Below are 18,597 nucleotides of genomic sequence, written 5' to 3'. Positions count from 1 at the left end.
TTTGTTTTTTGTTTTCGTTTTTGAAGGCTCCAACATGCATGCGTCAGCCTTGGTCACCTGACAGCAGCTGTCCATGCTACACGATCTATTGCAGCCTCCCTGTTCAGTCCCTTAACCCTGAGGTCACACTTAATGACCTCGTCCCACATCTTTCTCGGTCTACCCTTTGCAACCCCACCCCCAATATTAACACTTTTCATCTTCTGCACCCAATAATCATCTCCCATCCTCTCCACATGCCCAAACCATCTCAATGTACCTCATCACAACACCAATACACTCCAGTCCCATCCTACCTCTCAACTCCTCCATCGTAAACCCAGCCCCCCCAGGCCTTGCACACAGGGACGCACTGCACATCCACCTAATCATTGTCATTTCTGTACAGTTCAGCCTGCGAATATCCTCTTCTTTTATTGTCCAGGTCTCACTACCATACACCATCACACTTCTAACACATGCTGCATACAAAGACCCCTTAGCACGCAGGGAGAATCCTCTCAAAGTCAGGAGAGGAAAGAGCTCCCTGAACTTCTTCCAATCACTTCTCACCCTAGCCACAGAGCTAGCTCCAGCCCCACCTCCAGCACACAACATGTCTCCCAAATAACAAAACTCTTCCACACACTCAAGAGACTCACCAGCAAGTTCAATCCTTTCATGACTGACAAGCTCCACCTGCTCTACCCGACACGCTGCACACATGAAATCAGCATTATCTCGCAGTCTACCTCTGATACCACTACATCTCTTGTGCACCCATTTATCACAAACACTGCACAAGATGGAATTACTTCCCATTCCCTTGTGGCAAACTGCACATGGTCACTCTCCCTCTTCTTTGACTGTGCCGCCACCAACCCTGGATATCATCACTTTTGTTTTATCTGCATTTACCCTTAAGTCTTTGTTCCCCATACAATCGCTCCACTTCCTAAATCTTTCCTCCACCTCCCTTTCATTCACCACAATCGACACCAAATCATCAGCATACAACATCTTCCACGGGAGTCCATTTCTGAAGTCATGTGAAAGGGCTTCAAGTACCATAATAAACAACATGAGACTCAAAATTGACCCCTGACGCACACCAACATTCTCGGAAAACTCATCACTCAAATCCGCATTCATTCTTACCTGGGTACAAGCAACCGCATACAAGGCCATAACCACCCTAATGAGCCACTCCTCTAACCCAAGCTTTCTCATTGCCCTCTTCACCACCTCTCTAGGGACTCTGTCAAAGGCCTTTTCCAAATCACCAAAAGCAAATACAGATCCCTTTTCTTCCCAATATATTTTTCCTGAAGCTGTTGAACAATGAATATGGCATCAGTGGTCCCCCTGTCTATGGAAAAAAAAAGAAAACTTTGTACCGTCAAAATTTAAAAAGTTATGGTTGCTAGAATATTGCTGACCTTTGAACCCATTTTCTGGCATTTTATGATTTAGTGTGAGAACACCTTACGTCGTGCGACCCCTGAGTTCATACAAGTGGCCCCACTAGATGTGGGTTAGTGTGTGTGAGAACGTCTATTGGTTACTTTGATGCAAAACTTCTGCACCAGCAAGCATTTGGTGTGGATACAACCTTTGGTCCACTGTCAGGCCAGATAGTCTTTTCAGTCAAAGGAATCATTATGTAAATACATATCACTTATATGTAACTTAAAGATCAGTTACAGGAATGAAAATAAAATGCAGGTTTTATATAGGAAAAGATATTCTTGTTCATCTTTGTCATTATGCCAAGTAAAAATCAACATTTAATCAGCCATTGATTATAAATGAAAATAAAAATACTACTAAACAACTCACATTCAAAACTTGATGTCACCTGTGTTGCATCACAGGACCCAGTAACAGACAGTGAGATAATTCGCCCAGGAGATGTATCTTTGCTGCAACAGATACAGTAAAACCTCGATATTTTGGACTTTAATAGACCGGAATTCCCTTTTATCGAGCTTGAGGAGCTACCGAACTAAATTCCTATACAGGGTATATCGGAAAAAGTCTGATAAAGCCAGAAGCAGTCCGGACTGCTTGACCACTTCAGCTATGTTCACCACAATAAGGCAAATAAAAGACATGTCTGTCAGTGTACAGTACAGTATTATTATATATATTATACTATTTATTAATGTAGTGAAGTTATAACACAGTACAGTACTGCAATGATAGTCAAAAGAGTTTAAAAACCATTCGTGCTATTCGGACTAATGTCTAATTCGTTTTCGTTTTTAAAGACTCCAACATGCTTGCATGTGTCGGCCTTGGTCACCTAATGGCGGCTCTCCACGCTGCACGATCCATTGCAGCCTCCCTGTTCAGTCCCTTAACCCTAAGGTCATGCTTAACGACCTCGTCCCATGTCTTTCTCGGTCTGACCCTCATAACCCCACCCCTAATATTAACACTTCTCACCTTCCTCACCCAATTATCATCCCCCATCATCTCCACATGTCCAAACCACCTCAATCTACCTCTCCTCACCACACCAATACACTCCAGTCCCATCCTACCTCTCAACTCTTCCATCGTAAACCCAGCCCCTCCAGGCCTTGGACGCAGGGACGCACTGCACATCCACCTAATCATTGTCATTTCTGTACGTTTGAGCCGGCGAATATCTTCCTCCTTCACTGCCCAGGTCTCACTGCCATACAGCATAACACTCCTAACACATGCTGCATACAAAGACCCCTTAGCACGTAGGGAGAGCCCTCTCAATGTCAGGAGAGGAAAGAGCTCCCTGAACTTCTTCCAGCCACTTCTCACCCTAGCCACAGAGCTAGCTCCAGCCCCACCTCCAGCACACAACATGTCTTCCAAATAACAAAACCCTTCCACACACTCAAGAGATTCACCAGCAAGTTCAATCCTTTCACGTCTGACAATCTCCACCTGCTCACCCCGACATGCCGCACACATAAAATCAGCATTATCTCGCAGTCTACCTCTGATACCACTACATCTCTTATGCACCCATTTATCACACATACCACACAAGATGGAATTACTTCCCACACCCTTGTGGCAAACTGCACATGGCCACTCTCCCTCGTCTTCGACAGTACCGCCACCAACCCTAGATATGATCACTTTTGTTTTATCTGCATTTACCCTTAAACCCTTGTGCCCCATACCATCTCTCCACTTCCTAAACCTTTCCTCTGCCTCCCTTTTATTCTCTGCAATCAACACCAAATCATCAGCATACAACAACTCCCACGGGAGTCCGTTTCTAAAGTCATGTGAAAGGGCTTCAAATACCATGATAAACAACATGGGACTCAAGACTGACCCCTGATGCACACCAACATTCACGGAAAACTCATCACTCAAATCTCCATTCACTCTCACCTGGGTGTGAGCACCCACATACATGGCCATAACCACCCTAACCAGCCACTCCTCCAAGCCAAGCTTTCTCATTGCCCACTTCATCACCTCCCTAGGGACTCTGTCAAAGGCCTTTTCCAAATCAACAAAAACAAAATAAAGATCCCTTCTCCTACCAATATATTTTTCCTGAAGCTGTCGAACAATGAATATGGCATCAGTGGTCCCCCTACCTGGCATGAACCCAAACTGCATCTCATCAATATTCACTGTTTCTCTAATCATACCTTCTAAAACTCTCTCCATTACCTTCATTATCTGATCTAAAAGCTTTATACCTCTATAATTTCCTCTTTCCAGGGCATCACCCTTCCCTTTATACACATTTACAATTACACTCTTCGCTAGTCATCTGGGACAACACACTCATAAATAATCCTATTATCAGGTCAGTGACTAAACTCACCCCTGTATCGCCTGAGGCCTTCAACATTTCGGCAGTCAACCCCGACACACCTGCTGCCTTCCCCACCCTCATCCTGCCTATTGCCTCACTCACAGTAGCAGTATCAATCAAAGGCCAAGGGCCAGACACTGGATCTGCTGGCTCCAAACCTTCCCTGTCCCAGTCAAACTCCTCATTCAACAACTGGTTATAATGCTCTCTCCATGCATCTTTAATATCCTCACTGTTCACTATTACCCTTCCTTCATCATTCTTCACACACTGCTCACTTATGATATCCCGATTAATATATCGGAAAAAGTCCAAGTTAGCAGGGGAAGTCTGGATGTCGCTTTTTTCGGAATTTCGCATTTTTTTGGAGAGATTTGGGCCCCAGTTAGTCCGTTATAGTGAGGTCTTACTGTACCATTTTACACCACTGGATACACATGATACACTTTTGACTTACAATCCATTTAATACCCTAGAGCTAATGGGTAATAACACATGACTCGTTTAATCATAAGTTTGTCTACGAGATATGTTCATAAAGTATCTGACCTTAGGCTCAAAAAAAATAAATATCTAACCTGTTGAGGTAGAACACTAATCCCCCTCAAAGTAGGTCCCATCTGACATGACACACATAGCCCAGCGTTCATTCTACTGATGTATTTTCTACCATCACCGCCCTCAGTACTAACAAGGCATATGGACGTGTTGGGGTTCCTCCTGTTGTTTTTAAGAACTGCGCTTCTGTGCTTACACCTTGCCTAGGTAAACTCTTTTGCCTTTGTCTGTCAACTTGTACTTTCCCTTCTTGCTGGAAGTTTGTTATTCAGCCTGTCCCAAAGAAGGGTGACCATTCCCAGCCCTGTAATTTTTGCCCAATTGCTTTAACATCCTGTGTCTCAAAATTTTTTTAGTCTATTCTTAACAATAAAATTTTAAAGCCTCTCCTATCACAACCTTCTTTCTGATGGTCAGTGTGGGATCCGTCAGGGACGCTCCACTGACGATCTTCTCACCTACCTTTCAGACTCCTGGACATCCTCCTTTTGGGACTTTGGTGAAAGCTTTGCCATTGCACTTGACATCTGAAAAGCTTTCATTCAAGTCTGACATAAATCTTTAATTTCTAAACTGCCCACTTACAGTTTCTATCCATCTGTCTGTGCCTTCATCTCTAGCTTTCTTTTCGTTCTGTAGCTGCTATTGTAGATGGCCACCGTTCTTCTCTTAGTTCTGTCAGTAATGGTGTTCCCCAGGGCTCTGGCCTATCACCAACTCTCTTCCATTTATTCATCAATGACCTTCTAAGTTGTACATGTAACCCTATCCACTCATTCGCTGATGATTCCACCCTTCGCCTTTCCATTTGCTTCCGGCAGTGACCATCTCAACAGTTACTTCAACAAACAAGGGATGAGGCTATGGCACACCTAATGTCTGACCTGGCCTATATCTCTGACTGGAGTAAAGTAATCTTGTTGTTTTTAGTGTCAAAAACTCAGTTCTTACACGTATCAGCCCATCAAAATCTTCCACAGGAGTACCCACTAATGTTTGATAATATTCAGCTCAATCCCACATCATCTTTTAACTTACTTGGGGTTCCATTCTCTCAGAATTTATCTTGGAAAGATCATATTACATCTCTTGTAAAATCTGCATCCAAGAGATTATATGTTCTAAGCCGACTCTGTACCATCTTTACCTCTGCACAGTTGTTGACTTTATACTCGGGTTTTATTCTCCCTTTAGTAGAGTACAACCGTCTTGTGCGGGGAGGCTCTCCACTTACAGCTCTTTTCAACAAGGTGGAGTCAATTACTTTTCATCCCATTCACACTCCTCCTCTTATTGGCTCCCTTCATCCTCTGTCTCGTTGCTACACTGTTGCATCTTGATCTCTTTTGTGTCGCTACTTCAGTGGTCACTGTTCCTGTGAACTGTCTGCTTGCACTCCTCCATTGCTATGACAGGCGCTAGCACCCATCTAGTAACAAACTCTCATCCCTTTTTTGTCCAGGTCTCTAAAGCAAGAGTTAACTGTTACTCTCAGTCTTTCATTTATGCAACAGGTCAGCTCTGGAACTGTCTCCCTCTGTCCTTTTTTCCTACTTCCTATGATCTCCAGTCTTTCAAACATGGTGTGTCCAGGCATCTCAAGGTGAATGGTTCTTGAATTGGGTTGTCTGTTGTATTATTTTTGTTTTTTTCTTGGAGGGAACAGTTTGTGGGCTCCTGGCCTTTGGTTCCTTCTTGCATTAAAAAAAAAATAAATAAATAAAAAGAAGAAGAAGAGGAAGTCTCCTGCAGGTGCTTCATTGCATTCATCGTGATCTCATCTCCTGTCTCAAACCGGGAATCCTTCAGCGGAGTTTTGAGCTCGGGTAATATCAGCAAATCACACGGAGCCATGTCTGCCAAGTAGGGAGCCTGCTTGACCTGTGGGATGTTGTGCTTGGCCATAAATTCCTGAATCAGTTGAGAAGAATGGGCAGGGACATTGTCATGGTGCATCCAACTTGCTGCTTTCGAAAGGTCCGTTCTCCCACCGAACTGTATCACGAACACGATGATTAATGTCAACGTGGTAATGTTTGTTGACAGTCTGAACGTCTGGTGTGCATTCATCATGCACAACACCACGTTTTTTTTTTCGTTTTCATTCTTAAAGGCTCCAACATGCTTGCATGTGTCGGCCTTGGTCACCTAATGGCGGCTCTCCATGCTGCACGATCCATTGCAGCCTCCCTGTTCAGTCCCTTAACCCTGAGGTCACACTTAATGACCTTGTCCCATGTCTTTCTCGATCTACCCCTCGTAACCCCACCCCCAATATTAACACTTCTCACCTTCCTCACCCAATTATCATCCCCCATCCTCTCCACATGTCCAAACCATCTCAATCTACCTCTCCTCATCACAACACCAATACACTCCAGTCCCATCCTACCTCTCAACTCTTCCATCGTAAACCCAGCCCCTCCAGGCCTTGGACGCAGGGACGCACTGCACATCCACCTAATCATTGTCATTTCTGTATGTCTGAGCTGGCGAATATCTTCCTCCTTCACTGCCCAGGTCTCACTACCATACAGCATTACACTCCTAACACATGCTGCATACAAAGACCCCTTAGCACGTAGGGAGAGTCCTCTCAGTGTCCGGAGAGGCAAGAGCTCCCTGAACTTCTTCCAACTACTTCTCACCCTAGCCACAGAGCTAGCTCCAGCCCCACCTCCAGTACACAACATGTCTCCCAAATAACAGAACTCTTCCACACACTCAAGAGATTCACAGCAAGTTCAATCCTTTCATGTCTGACAATCTCCACCTGCTCACCCCGACAAGCTGTGCACATAAAATCAGCATTATCTCGCAGTCTACCTCTGATACCACTACATCTCTTATGCACCCATTTATCACACACACCGCACAAGATGGAATTACTTCCCACACCCTTGTGGCAAACTGCATATGGCCACTCTCCCTCGTCTTTGACAGTACCACCACCAACCCTGGATATCATCACTTTTGTTTTATCTGCATTTACCCTTAAACCCTTGTGCCCCATACCATCTCTCCACTTCCTAAACCTTTCCACCGCCTCCCTTCCGTTCTCTGCAATCAACACCAAATCATCAGCGTACAACAACTCCCACGGGAGTCCGTTTCTAAAGTCACATGAAAGGGCTTCAAGTACCATGATAAACAACATGGGACTCAAGACTGTCCCCTGATGCACACCAACATTCACGGAAAACTCATCACTCAATTCTCCATTCACTCTTACCTGGGTGTGAGCACCCACATACATGGCCATAACCACCCTAACCAGCCACTCCTCCAAGCCAAGCTTTATCATTGCTCACTTCACCACCTCTCTAGGGACTCTGTCAAAGGCCTTTTCCAGATCAACAAAAATATAATAAAGATCCCTTCTCCTACCAATATATTTTTCCTGAAGCTGTCGAACAATGAATATAGCGTCAGTGGTCCCCCTACCTAGCATAAACCCAAACTGCATCTCATCAATATTCACTGTTTCTCTAATCATACCTTCTAAAACTCTTTCCATTACCTTCATTATCTGATCTAAAAACTTTATACCTCTATAATTTCCTCTTTCCAGGGCATCACCCTTCCCCTTATACACATTTACAATTACACTCTTCAGCCAATTATCTGGGACAACACACTCATAAATAATCCTATTTATCAGGTCAGTGACTAAACTCACCCCTATGTCACCTGAGGCCTTCAGCATTTCGGCAGTCAACTCAGACACACCTGCTGCCTTCCCCACCCTCATCCTGCCTATTGCCTCACTCACAGTAGCAGTATCAATCAAAGGCCAAGGGCCAGACACTGGATCTGCTGGCTCCAAACTTTCCCTGTCCCAGTCAAACTCCTCATTCAACAACCGGTTATAATGCTCTCTCCATGCATCTTTAATATCCTCACTGTTCACCACTACCCTTCCTTCATCATTCTTCACACACTGCTCACCTATAATATCCCGATTATCCCTCTTCACTTTACCTGCCACCCTAAATACAGTATCACATTTTTCCTTTCCCCATGATTTAGGTTATCAAGTAATAGTCTCTGTGACTCAGACTTTGCCCTGTATACCTCTCTTCTAGCCCTACGCTTGGCAGCCAAATATTCCTCTTTGCTACTACCCTTCTTCCATTCCCGGAAAAGCCTTCTTTTCTCCTTAACTGCAGCTTCTACACCCTCATCCCACCACCAAGTTACTTTATGTCTTGGTGGTCCTCTTGTCCAACCGCATGTTACATCAGTAACTCTCAAGAAATTGTTCTTGGGGGCTCTGTACTGTTCATTAACATCTCTGTCTACAGCTCCCTGTTCAGCCACCACTCTCCTCAACTCGCTATAGAAGGCATCCCTTATTACTTGGTTTTTCAGCTTCCATATTTTCCTTCTAGGTACATAAGTCCTCTTTTTCATCACTTGTTCTTTAAGCACCATATCACAAATCAATAGTTTGTCCTGCTGCACACACTCCTCACTTCCTATAACTTTAACATCCCTCTTTAACCTCCTATCAGCCCTCCTAACCAGAGAATAATCTATCTGACTGCTATTTCCCCCAGACTCATATGTAATTAACCTGCTGTCTCTTTTCCTAAAATATGTGTTGCACACAATCATGTCCGTTGCCTCCCCAAACTCGAGTATCCTTTCCCCTTCTGCATTCCTTAGACCATACGCACATCCCCCATGCACTCCTTCATAACCTTGTGCTGCTTCACCTACATGACCATTTAAGTCCCCTCGCAAAATCACTATCTCATCATCCCGCATACCACCCACTACACGTATTAAATCATCCCAAAATCTATCTTTCTCTGCTTCATCCAATCCTGCCTGTGGTGCATATGCCGATATAATCGCAGCTACCTTTCTACCCAACAGAAAAAAAAAAAAAAAACTGTCAACATACTAGTGCATTTCCCCCTGCTGCAGACCTGTCATGCCTTTTTTGGCCAAGGTGACCCCACATGCTTTCACTGGGATGACCGTGCTATGGTTTCTGGGTTGTACACGTACACTTAAATCCCATCTCCAGTGATAACAGTCTTAAGAAAGTCTAGATTGCATTTGCATACTCCAGTATGTCTCGAGAAATGTTCTTCTGAGGGAAGAGATCATGAAGAATGCGACAATGCACCTGCAGGAGATACCAAAAACTTACTTTGAAAAATGTTTCAGGCAGTGGAAAGAATGCTGGACTATGTGTGTCAAGTCAGAAGGGACCTACTTTGAGGGGGATTAGTGTCTTGGGTCAACAGGTTAGCCATGTATTTTTTTAGAGCCTAATGTTGGATACACAGACCTTGTATCTATCTATAGCCAGACCTCAAATCTTGTAAGAGGTGGCCACAAACAAATCTCTTCCATCTCATCCTGTCCCCTGCCAGTTTGTTTCACTTCTCCCAGCGTACACCATCCTCTTTCATATACCTCTCCACTCCGTCCCTCCATCTCATGCTTGGTCTCCCCCTCACCCTCACCCCCTCCACTGCACTTACATACACTCTCCTTGTCGGTCTCTTACTCTCCATCCTCTCCACATGGCCAAACCACCTTAATGTGTTTCTCCTAACGCTTTCTGTCCTATCCACATCCACACCAGACATATCCTTCACTTCCTCATTTGTCAATCTGTCTCTCCAAGTGACTCCACTTACTCCTCTCAAATAACTAATTTCTGCTGCTCTCACTCTTGACTTTTGTCCCTCCAACAAGGTCCAAGCTTCACTTCCATATGTTCAAGTTGGTATCACAATAATGTCATGTAGTAGCTTTTTCACTTCCATGCTCGCTTCTCTGTTTCTTATCACTGCTTTCAAGGAACCAGCAACCTTTCCTCCCTTCTGCACCCTTTCAAGCACTTCACCCTTTTAATTTCCATCCCTACTTATCACACTACCCAAGTACTTAAACGCACTCACATTCTCTATTTCCTTCCCATTCAGTCTCTCTGTACATTCACTGACTTCACTTCTCTCGAAGACCATCACATTACTCTTCCCTACATTCACCTTTAGATTCCGTTTCTCACACACTCTCCCAGACTCATCCACCAAAGCTTGCAGCTCCCCTTCACTTAACAACACAGTATCATTTGCAAACAGCAGTACAGGGAGTTTCCAAACACTGCCCTCTCTCACTAGGGCCGCTTCAACATCCTCTGCCCTATCTTGTATCTCTTTTATAATCCCATCTATTTACTGATTGAACAACCATGGAGACATGACACATTCCTGTTTCAATCCAACCTTCAAATAGAAAAATTCACTCAGTTCACTATCCACATGCACTGCAGCCTTCGCACCCTCGTACATACTCTTCACAGCCCTCAACAATTTCCCATGTACTCCATATATTCTTGATACTTTCCACAATCCTTGTTTATCCACCCTGTCATGTGCTTTCTCCAAATCCATGAAGGCTGCATACAACTTCTTTCTCTTCTCTAGAAACTTTTCCACTAAAGATCTAAGAATAAATATTTGATCTGTTCAACCTCTTCCCTTCCTAAAACCTCCCTGTTCTTGTCCAACTAATTCCTCTGTTATTTCCCTGACTCTGTCAATAAGTATCCTACCATATACTTTTCCTATTACCCTGAGAAGGCAAATGCCCCTATGATTATCGCACACTTCTTTTTCCCCTTATCCTTTGTACAGAGGAATAATTGTACCTGACTTCCAATCCTCTGGACTCTACCTTCCTCCCAGTCCAATCTGCACAGTTTTGTATCCATTCTCCTACTGTCTCTCCCTCGTTTTTCATTATTTCACAGACACTCCATCAATTCCTGGAGCTTTCCCTGTTTTCACTTTCTTTTTTGCATCCGTTACTTCAGTATTGTGATAACAACTTTAATGTATGGAAGTGAAGCTTGGATGTTGTTGGAGGGACACAAGTCAAGAATGAGAGCAGTGGATATGAGTAATTTAAGAGGAGCCTGTGGAGTCACATGGAGAGACAGGCTGACAAATGAGGATGTAAAGGAGCATTGTGGTGTGGGTGTGGATGTGATAGGAAGCGTTAGGAGAAACACACTGAGGTGGTTTGGCCATGTGGAGAGGATGGAGAGTGAGAGTCTGATGAGGAGAGTGTATGTGAGTGAGGTGGAGAGGGAGAGAGGGATGGGGAGGCCAAGGATGAGATGGAGGGATGGAGTGGAAAGGTATATGAGAGAGGGGGGGGGGTGAACTGGGAGCAGGGCAGTGAAATGGTGGGGGACAGGGCGACGTGGAGGCGATTTGTTTGTGGCCACCCTGTATGGGATTAAGGCGTTTGGCAATAGATAGATAGACTTCTGTCCTACTGATCTCTTCATATTTGGTGCTTTTGTTTATTAAAATGTGTGGGTGCTAACCACAGCTTTTTTGGCCAATTCAGCATATTATTATAATGTTTTATTTATAATCTGATTTATACTTTGTGCAGAACTAAGAATTTCATATACCAGAGTGACCAGAGTATCAGTAATGGACTTTTAAATGTTACAAATGTATGTGTTCGTTTGTTCTTGTCATTGTTATTACTGTTACCTGCATTCTGAATGAATGCTTGTTCTTGTCATTGTTGTTGTTATTGTTACCAACATTCTGAATTTATGTGTACTTGTTATTGTCATCCCACACCCATATAGATATGGACCCAATGGACTGTAGGTTGATGTTGCCCTCCAGTAGTTCACTGTCCTCCTTTCGGGGGATACGTAGAGGGAGTTGACAGACATTTGTACAGGTACTAGGTATATTCAGAAAGAATCCAACCTGAGACTAAAAAATTAAATAACTAACCTTTTGAGCTAGGACACTAATCCCCCTTCAAATTAGGCCCTGTCTAATTTGACACATGTAACCCAGCTTTCTTTCCAGTGTCTGAAACATTTTTCATCGTTGGTTTGCGGTATCTACTGCAGGTGCTTCATTGCATTCATCATGATCTCTTCTCCTTTCATGTGAACAACAAACTCTGAGGATGAACGTTGCTTAAAGCATGTTGGAGTGTGCAAATCGCAATCTACAGTAGACTTTCTGAAGACTTGTTATCACTGGAGATGAGACTTGGGTGTATGGGTACGACCCAGAAACCAATGCACAGTCATCCCAATGGAAGCATGCAGGATCACCTTGGGCAAAAAAAGCATGACAAGTCTGAAGCCAGATGAAATGCATGTTTAGAGTTTTTTTTTTTTTACTACAGTGGTGTTTTGCATCATGAATACACACCAGAAGGTCAGATTGTCGACGTACATTACTACCGTGACATTATCTGCTGTCTTCACAATGCAGTTTGGCGGAAGAGACCAGACCTTTGGAATGCGACAAGTTGGAAGTTGCACCGTGACGATGGCCTTGCCCATTCTTCTCAACTGATTCAGGAATTTCTAGCCAAAGACAACGCCCCGTAGGTCCAGCAGGCTCCATACTTGCCAGACATGGCTCCATACGACTTTTGGATATTCCCCAAGCTCAAAACTCCACTGAAGGGTTCCCCATTTGAGACAAGAGAAGAGGTCATGACAAATGTGATGAAGCACCTGCAGGAGATATCAAAAACTGACTCTGAAAAATGTTTCAGTCTGTGGAAAGAATGCTGGCCTATGTGTGTCAAGTCAGAAGGGGCTTACTTTGAGGAGGATTAGTGTCCAAGCTCAACAGGTTAGCTATTTACTTTTTAAAGCCTAAGGTTGGATAATTTCTGAACAGGCCCCGGATAAGCAGTAGGCAAAGCTGGCTGCTCATATCACTGTCACCACATGAAGGTGTCCCTCTCCAGTACCAAAATTTTATTTACTTTGAGAATGCTGCAATTATAGTCTAACTTCCCTCATCAGGGAAGTCAGCCTGAAAGCCCTTGTACTGTAAACCAAGCTTCAGTAGAAGAATCTGCTGTTATCTGAGTAACTGATACCTGAATTTTTTCTTGTGTGAATTCCCATTTCTTTTGCACAGTTTCTCTATATAAAACAGTCTTCTTTTATCCAAGTTCTCAGTTCAAAGAAATGCCACCACATAAGAGTTTTCCACCCCATACAAACTGACCTGTGTGAAGAAATGCCTAGTTGATCCCCTGAAGAATGTACCTGTACCATATGATGGCTGGTAATTACACACCCCAACTTTCCTATGTATACCTGCCATACCCCATTGTATATTATCTAGGTCAATCTGCCACCTCCCTCCTGCCCATCATTTCAGGCAGGCTGGTTTATAGTGTACTCATTTTATTGAAACTTGTCAGTGTTTCAGTGTTACCTACATACTCATTTAGTGATGTGTAATGTTTGCAATTTATCTCAGGTGGAGAGGAGCCTTCCCTTGGTGCTGCTGTTGCCCTAGGTGGTGAGAAGCAGGTGTGGCTCCTGTCTGGGAATAGAACCTCCTCATCCTTCTTTGTGGAAAAAAAAAGAAACACCGATGTGGGACTAAGTGTGTATGGACGTTTCACCTCACAGCTTCCTCAGAAAACAATTGCAATTGTATTCTGAGGAAGCCGTGAGGTGAAACGTCCATGCCCACTTAGTCCCGTATCAGTGTTTCTTTTTTCTCCAATTTGTCAACAAAAAGTTAATCCTTCTTTGTGTTGTTTGTGGAGGACTGTGTTTCAGTCTGGCCATCTCCTGGCTTGGGGCAGCTGCTTCCTGTGCCATTTTTTTTTTACATCATGATCATCACCATCTGGACCAACTTTCCCACCCTATAGCAGTGTAAGGAGTAGCAACATCCAGACAGCCCAAGTATGCCCAGTCCAATGGGCCATTCTTCCATTCACTCATCATTCAAACCCCCGGAATCTTGACTTTATCTGCTATGCCAAAAAGTTTTTTCACCACATTCTGTAGCTTCACAAATGTACTCGATAGAGTCAATCCAGATGCTGTCTTGTTAATAAAGGGTGCCAAGTCCCTGGGCATGCTTTTCTTCTTACAACATTCATAACATTCATCCAGCCAGCTTGATCTCTGGTCAGTCCCCTAGCCTCTTTGACTTCCATACCTCTCTTCCTTACACTCTCATCCACCATATCCCTCCACCTTCTCCATCACCAACCTCACCACCTTCCTCCTTCAAATTTGCTCAGGTATACCTTTTTCATCACCATTTGTTATCCATTCTCTTCAAATGACCATACCATCGCAGTACACTGTCTTCGATTCTGGTGTCCACAGATTTCCACACTCCGCATCTTTCATGAATCACATTATTTTGTATCCTGTCCACTCTTTGTACTCCACATACGTTCCTCAGCAGTCCCATCTCCACCGCTCTCACTCCTGACCTTTCATTTTCATGCCACATCATAGTCTCACATCCATGTGTTAAAGTTGGCACAAACACTCATTCATGTAAGCCTCATGCAGCTACAATGCTTAAGCCTCTTTTTCCTATCAAGGCCTTCATAGCACCAGCTACTTTCCTTCCCTGTATCACTTTACTTTCCATCCTTTTGCACATTTTCCTGTCTTTCCAGTCACTGCACCAGGGTATTTGAACTCTCACCAATTCCAGTCTCTCTCCATTCACTGTACCATCTCAGTGGGAGTCACCTTCTCTCTCATTTACCATCACTTTACTCTTTTCAACATTTACTCTCAAGGCATGACACCCACAGACATCAGCAACACTCTGCCTTAGTCTACTGAGTTTTTGTCCTGTATTTGCATGTAGTGCTGCATTATCAGCATACAACAAATTTGAGATATTCCATCCATCACCATTCATTACCAATGCCCTCTCTCCATTACTCATTTTTTCACTTCTCTCATCACCCCATATATATATATATATATATATATATATATATATATATATTTTGAACAATCATGGGGACATCACACAACCTTGTCACATACCCACATTGATCATGAACCATTCACTTAGTTGCCTATTAACCATAACACGTCTCACTACCATCATAAAATCTCTTGGCGGCACCTAGCAGCTTACCATCTACACCATACCTGTGCAGAACCTTCCACAATCCTTCACTGTCTACATTGTTGTATGCTTTTCCCAGATTCATAAATGCCATAAACACCTTATAATCCTCACAAGCCTTCTCCACTATCTGTCTCGCTGCAAATATTTGATCGACACATTCTCTACCACCCCTAAAGCCACCCTATTCACCGCTCACTAGGGATTCTGATATCTCTCTTAGTTTTTCTATAATAATTCATTCATATACCTTCCCTACAACACTCAGTAAACTTATGCCACGATTATTCTTGCACTCACTATGCTCACCTTTATTTTTGTAGAGGAGTACAATCACATCCTTTTTCCACTCTGCTGGCAGAGGAGTACAATCACATCCTTTTTCCACTCTGCTGGCACAGTTTCACTCATCCATGCCTTCTTTTATATCTCTAACAAGCACTTCATTCCACTTCCTCCACTACAGTTTATCATCTGTGCATTCACCTCATCAACCCCAGCTACTTTCCCATTTTTCAGCCGCCCCACAGCGTTCTTCACCTGTGCAGGTGTTGCGTTTCCAAGCACTGCATTAATTCTCTGCACACACCCCAAACCAATCATGTTTATAGTGGTTTTGCTTTCTCTTCCCATTCATCAGGCATTCAAAATATTCATTCCAATTGGTCCTTACTTCATCCTCATGGTTTAATAATCTACCACTTACATCCTTGACACTTTCATATTTCTTTCCACTGTCACTTCTACATTTCCACACCTCTTTCCAGAATAACTTTCTACTTTCAGAGTAATTTGCATTCATTTTTCGTCCTAAATCATTATTTACCTCCGTTTTCCTCTTCGCTAGTCTGTTTGTGTGCTTCTTGTTCTCAGTATACTCAGTTCTTACTTCATCTGAATCCTTGTCATGTAACCACTCTAGCCACTTCTTCCTTTTTTCCTCCACTGCTCTCTTAACCTCCTCATCCCACCATGCCGTACCTTTCTTCTGTGCTGTTACTCTTGCCACACCACACTGCTTTATCGTTCCTAACTAAGCAGTCCCTATGTGCATTCCACAGGCTGTCCAGATCCATTTCATTCCAGTTCACTGATTCCAGCTCCTCCATTACTTTGGTCCTGTTTTCATCTGTCATTTCTTTGATCCTCAGCTTCTCGACTTTCAGTCTATCTCCCTGACTGCTTCTCTCTTCCCTGGTCCACCTCACTCCTCTCAGCATGATCTTGCATGCTACACTCATATGATCTGACAGACCTTCACATCGTCCTCTCACAGCCCTCGTATCAGCAGCCATTCCCAGCATTGACCCCTCTATGAGCACGTAATCAGTCAGGGTCCTTTCAACATGATCCCTGTTCCCTCTATACCATGTATATTTATGTGCATCTTTGTGTTTTAAATATAAGTTACAAATGCATAACCTCCTTTCCTGACACATATCCTTCAGTTGCTTCCCATTATCATTTTCTCCTGGTACTGTACTCAGTTACAACCCATTATGTCATCCTCAGGGCCAGTGCCTACTCTTCCATTCGTATTGCCCATTACGATCACATTATAGCTCCTGGGCATTTCTCCCACTGCTTCATCCAGCTCATCCCAAAACCTGTCTTCCGCTTTCTCATTCCTGTCGTCACACGGTGCATACGCTACAATGACTGCCACTTTGACCTTCTCAAACTTGAACTTGACATACATGCACCTCGAGCTGATACATTTGTAGCCTCTCATTCCACTCGGCCACACTTCATTCATCAACAAAGCAACTCCTTCCTTGCATCTTCCTCGCCTATTCATGCCCGACCTCAAACACCTGACACCCTCCCTTTCCTCCACTTCATACCCTTTCATCTTTGTTTCACACAGTGCCATCACGACATATCTCGCACTCTTGGACACATTCACCACTTCCACCCTCTTGCTTCCCTCATTCACACCTCTCACATTCCACATGGCCATGCGAATCAGCTCATTTGGTCGGGGCCCTGGGCAGGTATTGGGCCCTCCAAGGCTCTTCGAAACGTTTGCCATGATTAAGTGATTTTAGGTAGGGAAATCTTCGGGACACTTAACCCGGCCAAATACCCCGGTTATATGGTTACCACCCTGCATAGGAAATGGTTTCCTGGGTTCAGGGAACCATTTGGCTTGTCACTCGTTGTAGAGACCATAAGGCATCCCTAAATTGAGGGAGTAGATGATGGGTGCCTCCATTTTTTATAAAAAGGGAAATGACTCCAGTGGTAATTTCCTTGCTCCTCACACTAGCTGGAGACATTGAGAGGAATCCTGGGCACCAGACACACTATATTTGCATTTTGCTCCCTGCACATCACAAGCACCAGCCTAGCATGTGGATCTGTTTGATGTAACTCACAGAAAATTAATCCACACCACATCACACAGCACCAGATTCACAGCACATGGATACCAGATATGTGACAAGTGCAAACCTTGACAAATGCATCTGTCCCACCATGCACAACATCCCCCACCCTCTTTTACAGTGCCATGCTGCTACAGTGCACACAGCACTACACTAGACATGCTTCGCCTCGAACACTACTACTGGGTAAGGTTTCCTATTTTGAGGGTTTTTCAGCATCCTGGTACTCCGGGACAAATCAGGGTATTTCCCGGGATCCCAGGATTTCCCGTATCTGGTCATATTTGCACCAATTAATGCTATATGTATTATGCTTACCGTACGTGCTGTACTACGAGGGGCGTTCAAAAAGTTTTGGCAACAGGGTAGTAAAAGCAAAATTAATTGAGATACACATTTATTGAAGTTCACACTCCTTCAACATACTCTCCTCTAAGGTTTACACACTTCTGGAGCCGTGTCACCAACTTAACAAAGCACGCCGAGTACTCAGAAACAGGTATACTCTTCAGTTCTGAATTTATCCTCCTGGCAAGGTCCTGTTCCCTTCAATAATTGATTCCAGCAAGTTTTTCTGACAAATTAGGGAATAGCCAAAAGTCACACGGTGCCAGGTCAGGACGGCAACCTGTGACTTTTGGCTATTCCCTAATTTGTCAGAAAAACTTGCTGGAATCAATTATGAAGGGAACAGGACCTTGCCATGAGGATAAATTCAGAACTGAAGAATATACCTGTTTCTGAGTAATCGGAGTGCTTTGTTAAGTGGATGACAAGGCTCCAGAAGCGTGTAAACCTTAGAGGAGAGTCTGTTGAAGGAGTGTGAACTTCAATAAATGTGTATCTCCATTAATTTTGCTTTTACTACCCTGTTGCCAAAACTTTTTGAACGCCCCTTGTAATAGGGTACCTAGATTTT

General features: G+C 43.8%; 1 protein-coding gene across 1 annotated transcript in view; it reads left to right on the top strand.

Annotated features, from left to right (window-relative positions):
* The window catches only part of Hus1-like (Hus1-like checkpoint clamp component), a 163,832-nt gene that overhangs the window by 44,218 nt on the left and 101,017 nt on the right, over nucleotides 1–18,597 (top strand). The gene's annotated exons all lie outside the window — the stretch shown is intronic.

Source organism: Coenobita brevimanus, chromosome 75 (assembly GCF_032717465.1).
Source record: "Coenobita brevimanus isolate Jiangsu-jjx chromosome 75, ASM3271746v2, whole genome shotgun sequence".
Classification (NCBI taxonomy): Eukaryota; Metazoa; Arthropoda; class Malacostraca; order Decapoda; family Coenobitidae; genus Coenobita; species Coenobita brevimanus.
The sequence above is the reverse complement of the archived record's forward strand: the minus strand, read 5'-3'. Positions and strand labels throughout refer to the sequence as shown.